The following is a 6807-nucleotide window of genomic DNA, read 5'->3' as shown; positions in this document are numbered from 1 at the left end:
GTGCGAAACAACGCTGAGATTGAGGAAAGGTGCCCACTCCTGAATCCGTGTGTCGATGTACTTTGGAAGTTTGGCAAGAAGTACAGGCGCGGTCCCAATCCTTAGCATCCTTAGAAATGCTGTGCCAAATGAACTTTGCCTTCAGCAGCTGTGCAGTAGAACGGCAAGAGGGATGTGAAAGGCCGTGAATGAAATCAAACACCTGTCGGCGCATGAGAGCAGGAATCCAAGGTCGCGGTCTACCAGTACTGACGTCACAGAGGAGGGTGGTGTTGGAGTCTTCGAGGGGAAAATCTTCCCAACGGAGGGACGTGCAGGAAGTCCTACAAGCTTGATACTCTGGATCCTGTTGTTGGGCTTCAGCCAGGGCGTTGTAATCCAATCCCAGTTGAACGGCAGCCAACGTGTTTCTTGACAGGGCATCGGCAACGGGATTCATTTTCCCAGGGACGTATTGGAGGGTGCAATTGTATTCAGCCACGGCGGAGAGATGTCGGCATTGACAGGCGGACCAGGCGTCAGCCTGTCGAGTGAAGGCGTGCACCAGAGGCATGTGGTCTGTGCGAATGACGAAGGGCGTACCTTTTAAGAAATGGCAAAAGTGACGGACAGCAAAGTGCACCGCCAGCAATTCTCGATCGAAGGTAGAATAACCCGATTCTGCTTTGGACAGTTTTATGCTGAAGAAGGCCAATGGGCGGGGCGAGCCTTTGACCACCTGCTCGAGTACTGCACCAATAGCGACGTCGCTGGCATCAGTGGAGAGAAGGAGAGGGGCGTGTGGGATAGGAAAAGTGAGAGCCGCAGCAGTTGATAGGGCCTTCTTTGCATTACAGAAGGCTGCTTCTTGAAGGGGACCCCACTTCAGGTCCTCTGGCTTGCCCTTGAGGGAGGCATAAAGGGGAGCAAGATTGGCGGCAATGGCTGGCAGAAAACGGTGATAATAGCTGATCATGCCCAAGAACTCCTGCAGAGCTTTGACGGTCGAGGGCGCGGGAAAGTTCTGAACGGCTGCTACTTTCTCAGGGAGGCGATGGACTCCTTCAGAAGTGATACGGTGCCCTAAGAACGACATTTCGTTGGCACCAAAGGTACACTTGTCGTACCGGACTACAAGGCCGTTTTGTTGCAGGCGGTCAAGCACGATGCGTAGGTGACGGATGTGTTCCTCTTTTGAGGAGGAGAACACAAGTATGTCGTCCACATAATATACACAGAAAGGGAGGTCCCCTAAGATGTCATCCATGAGACGTTGAAACGTGGCCCCAGCATTACGAAGGCCAAAACAGGAGTAATTGAAGGTGTATGTACCAAACGGAGTGGTGATGGCGATCTTGGGGATGTCTTCTGGGTTCATAGGCACCTGATAATACCCCTTCAGAAGGTCGAGCGTAGAGAAAACATTCGCTTTGTGCAGGTAGGAGGTCACATCAGCAATGTTTGGGAGGGGATAGTGATCCGGTTCTGTTTGTATGTTCAGGCGCCTGTAATCCCCGCACGGACGGATGGAGCCGTCTTTCTTCAAAATGATGTGTAAGGGTGACGACCATGGGCTGGAGGCCCTTTGGCATAGGACCATTTTCTCCATTTCGGGGAACGTCTGTTTGGCGGCTGCCAATCGTTCCGGTGCCAGACGTCTGAATTTTGCGAAGACGGGGGGTCCCGTCGTCTTAATATGGTGATAAATACCGTGCTTGGCAGGAACCATGGGCGTTTGGCGAAGTTCTGGACGGAAAACTTCCGAGTACGACGTGAGGAGGTGGGCGTAGGCATCCGTGGGTGCGCTGATGTGGAGAGCGAGGTTAGAGGGGACGGGTTAAAGAGGTGTCGACAAGTACGAGTCTACGTTGACCAATCGTCGGTGGGCGACATCGACCAGAAGGTGGAAATGAGAGAGGAAATCCGCACCGAGGATTAGCATTGTGACGTCAGCAACGAGAAACTTCCAATTGAATTTACCGTTTCCGAACGATAATGTGAAGTTCTCGTAACCGTAGGTGGGTATCGCAGATCCGTTGGGAGCTACTAAGCGGACGTCGGCAGATGTAGACAGACTACGTCGTGCCTTGAAGAGTTTCCTTGGCAAAAGAGATCGACAAGCACCCGGGTCCACCAAAAAATCGCACGCCCGTTCCTGCATCCTGTAAAAAGAAAAGATTAGAAACATGGGAGGCCACCGCCACAAGCGATGGCCTACTTACATTTTTTTTTGGCCACTGACAATCCTTGGCACATTTCTTCGCGGTTGCCCCGAATCTGCAGTGGTAGTAGCAAAACTGCGGCAGATGGGAGGTAGTAAGTGGCTGTAGAAGTCGTTCGTTGGGTCGCGAACCATTAGTGGGTTGTGGGCGGCTTTGTCGCCGTTTCGGCACGTCACGGGGTAGGCGTGTATGTCCTACGGCATTCATGTCAGCTTCGGTTGACGTTGAATAGGCATCCTCGTAGTCAGGGGTGGATGCGTTGATGGAGGTCTTGAAGTGGCTGTCCATAAGGGCGTCGGCTTTGGTCATCAAGTCCTTTATGGGTAAACTATCGACATCGGGTATGGCAGCGCGTACAGGTTCGGGTAAACGGCGTATCCAAAGGGCACGAAGTAGGTTCACCTCAGGAGGAGAGCCGTCTGCGGCAGGTTGAAGGCGAGCGATGCTGGTCATTTCCCTGAGGGCAAGTGAAGCCCTTTGGTCCCCCAACGGTTGTTGAGAGAGTTGAAAAAGCTTTGCTATACGGGCGGCTGGTGACGGCGAGCACTGCTGCAAAAGGTATGTTTTAGGGGCTTCATACGCTATTGGGGTGTCTCCTTGTTCACAAAGCCAGTCGGATATTTCTGGGAAGGTGTCCTCGGGTATCGCCCGAGAACATAATCCGCTTTGGTGGTTGAGCGAGTCACGCCCCTGATACGAAACTGGACTTCTGAGCGCTGAAACCAAGCAAACGCTTCTCCGGTGGCGAACGGTGAAAGTTTCAATGGGGCGGCGCCAACTGCTGGAGTAGAGTCTGTCTCCGTCATAGTACCAACGATGGAGGGGCGAGGGAGGTGGGGGTGGAAGGCAGTGGGAGCGAGTCGACTTCCGGGGTCACCAATGTGCCGGCCGAGAGAGGAGTTGTTAACTCAAAGGCAGGATGCAATAAACTGAGTTTTATTAAGGAACGCACTTCTTTATATACAAAATCTCAAGGCAACAGGACATGACCTGTTCGAGAGACAGACAATGTTACAAAGCAAAACGGAGACATGATCATTCATGTTCTTTTCAGTGCGAGGGAAGAGCGCAGATACAAGCATAATATATACAACATAATTATGTACAATTGTGTGCCACACGGTTGGTACAATATATATATATATATATATATATATATATATATATATATATATATATATATATATATATATATATATATATATATATATATATATATATATATATATATATATATATATATATATATATATATATATATATATATATATATATATATATATATATATATATATATATATATATATATATATATATATATATATATATATATATATATATATGGGATGACAAGTATTATTTTGCTGTTTTAGCTATTGGCTGCTTTTGTATAATTTTATTTCATGGTAAGCGAAATTCTTTTTTCTCACCAATTCCTTTGGATCCTTTCCTTCATTCAAAAATATCTTGTAGATCCTGGTCAGCCAGTCAGAAACAGTATTCTTGCTTCTTACATCAATAACGGTCGCTTTTATAAGCATATTCAGTCTCACCATCTTCAAAATTGTACAACAATTAGGTCGTTTTCTCTTTTATCCTCACCTGTCAAGTACACTTCAAACTACTGTATATACCGCAAATCCCTCAGACTTGGCCAATACAATTAATCTGAAAATCATTGGAGTAATAACCATTTTTTGCATTTAATTCCCTCTAAAAATTTTTTTTTTTTTCAGCAAAACTTATTTAATCTCCTCTCAAATGTTTCAATGATCATCTTTTTACCCGAATCATTTTATTTTGGATTATGTTTAAATTCATACGCATGTGTGTTTGTGTGGTATGATTGTGTGTACACACACACAAACACACACACACACACACACACACATATATATATATATATATATATATATATATATATATATATATATATATATATATATATATATATATATATATATATATATATATATATATATATATATAGCATATATATATATATATATATATAATATATATATATATATATATATATATATATATATATATATATATATATATATATATATATATATATATATATATATATATATATATATATATATATATATGAGTGTGAATTCTAATACATTCATAGTTACAGATAATGAATATTAGTATACTTTCAATCAAAATAGAAATGTTTTGGCCAGAAGAGATAATATAAAGCTTTGTTTGAAAATATATTAATACGGAAAAAATTCGGATGAACACTTTATTACGGATCTTACATGAAAAAGAGAGCTGTGAATAATTTCATTTGATTGAAATTATGATCCATCTTCAGAAAAATAATTAAATTTTCTATTACGAAAAGAAATCTACAGTTTTTGTATGTGCAGAACGTATAGTTTATATTATGTAACATACACCCAATCTTTTAATCTTATTAAGCTAGTCATGGATATAGCTTTAAATATCGTAAAATCATTTATATGCATGGAGTTTCAGTCTTTTTTGCAATATGTCAAAATTATTTTGGGAAGACATTTACAATATGGGACTTTTTCAGGATTTCAGCCATTTAGCAAAATAATGGTTCAAAAAAAAAAAAAAAAAAAAAATGGAAGATCACTTCAATCCCTTTTCTATCAATCAGCGTTTGACGAACCTTTCGGCCGTGTATATCCCGCTTAATTGAAATTAGACCGTAGAGTTTGAGTAGCCTATCTCTAACCTCTCCATACCCAGTTTGAACAATATGGGTGGATACAAGTGGTTTTATTTCGTAGTTTTCAGCTTGATTCAAAATTCTTTTGCTCAATTGTACTTGATTTTTTTTTCTTTTGCCTGGTGGTAAATGACCGTTGCCCTACGGCTTATGGACACAATTGCCATAAACTTGAATTAATCCAACACCCCATATTCTTCAATCGTCTTTTAAAATACTAATTATCGACATAGATATACTTGCACAGTTATCTCTATGGATACGTTGTTCTTGAACTTGAATTGTTTAATGTCTTTTATGTATTGTTACATGAAGATGAATATATGCAGTATACTTGACCATTATGGTTTTACTTTTTTACATCTAAACCGTTTTAAATTTTTTGAAAGTACAAGAAGGCCTTTAGAATCCTCCCATCTATAGTCAAAGAGTAATAGCTTTCTGAAGATCAGGGGATATTCTTTATATGTGTACCTTGATGGTAACTGGTGTCGGCAGAAGAGTATCAAGTAAATTAGTTAGATTCGTGGTGGTATTCGAACCGAAGTTTATCTACATCAGTGTCATAAAAGTCATCTGTTTTGCCCAAGTCGGTTATGAATAACACTGTATTGCTAGTCCATGCGCCATGTTCGCGCCTAAACATTATTCTCAAAGGTTAAGTGAGCTTTGATTATCCTGTGAGTTAAATCAACGCCAAGTCTTTTCTAGAGAGCATGGACTGCTACGATTTTTTTTCTTTTTTTCCCGTTTCCAAACTGTATCGAAAGTTCTGACAGTCCATGAGATTTAAAAGTCTCAATGTAACGTAACATAATAGTCATGACATCTGTGTCATTTGAAAGCAGGACAACCCCTCAGTGTTATGTCAGTTGCACTGTTAATAAATGCTACTATCCTAAATATCTCTTTAATAGAATTCTTCAGATCCATTAGGATATAGATTTCACTGCATGTAAACCTCTGGTCTGGGAGAACCTTTGCAGTCACAGTAATTTCACTCACTGCAAATGATGTCCTATTCGGTGCTAAATCTATCTTGGCTTTAGTGCTACTAAGAATCTAAAGACTGTGCTTGTCACTATATGGTATCCAGGGTTTTTTTTTTTTTTCCAAATAGACAGGCATTGATGTTCCTGAAGAGATTGATAGAATCTCCATGTTTTCTGAGTCAATGCTCTTCAGGTTTTTTTTTTTTTTCCAACTCCTTTGTGATTTTTTAAATAAATCGATGTGGATTTCTGGGGCAAAACAGACTTTGCCTATCGAATGATGATGTTTAATGACTGGTAAAATGTTTTCGTGTTATAAACTTTAAAATTATTATTTTTCTATTTGGAATGGGTTTTATTAATTCAATCACCAGATTATTATTATTATTATTATTTATTATTATTATTATTATTATTATTATTATTATTATTATTATTATTATTATTATATATTACTATTAGTTAAGCAGCAACCTTAGTTGGAAAAGCAAGAAGCTAGAAGCCCAAGGGGTCCAACAGTAAACAGTGTGGAAAGGAAATAAGGAAATAAATAAACAATATGAGAAATAATGAACAATTAAAGTTAGATATTTTGAAAACAATAACAACGCCATAACGGATACTTCATATTTCAAGAATATAAAGACACATGGTAGCCTGTTCAACATGAACAATTTTTTACATTTGCTGCATGTATGAACTATTGAAGTATCACCGATGTAACTACACGATTAGGAAAATCCTTTACCAGCCTGGCCACAGCTGGAATAAAACTTCTAGAATACTGTTGAGTATTGTGCCTTGTGATTGAGATGGCCTGACTATTAGAAACAACTGCATGTCTAGTGTTACTAACAGGATGGAACCTGTCCGGGAAGATCTGAGTGGAAAGAATGATCAG

This window comes from Palaemon carinicauda, chromosome 7, assembly GCF_036898095.1.
Source record: "Palaemon carinicauda isolate YSFRI2023 chromosome 7, ASM3689809v2, whole genome shotgun sequence".
Lineage (NCBI taxonomy): Eukaryota > Metazoa > Arthropoda > Malacostraca > Decapoda > Palaemonidae > Palaemon > Palaemon carinicauda.
Note: the sequence above shows the minus strand (reverse complement) of the source record.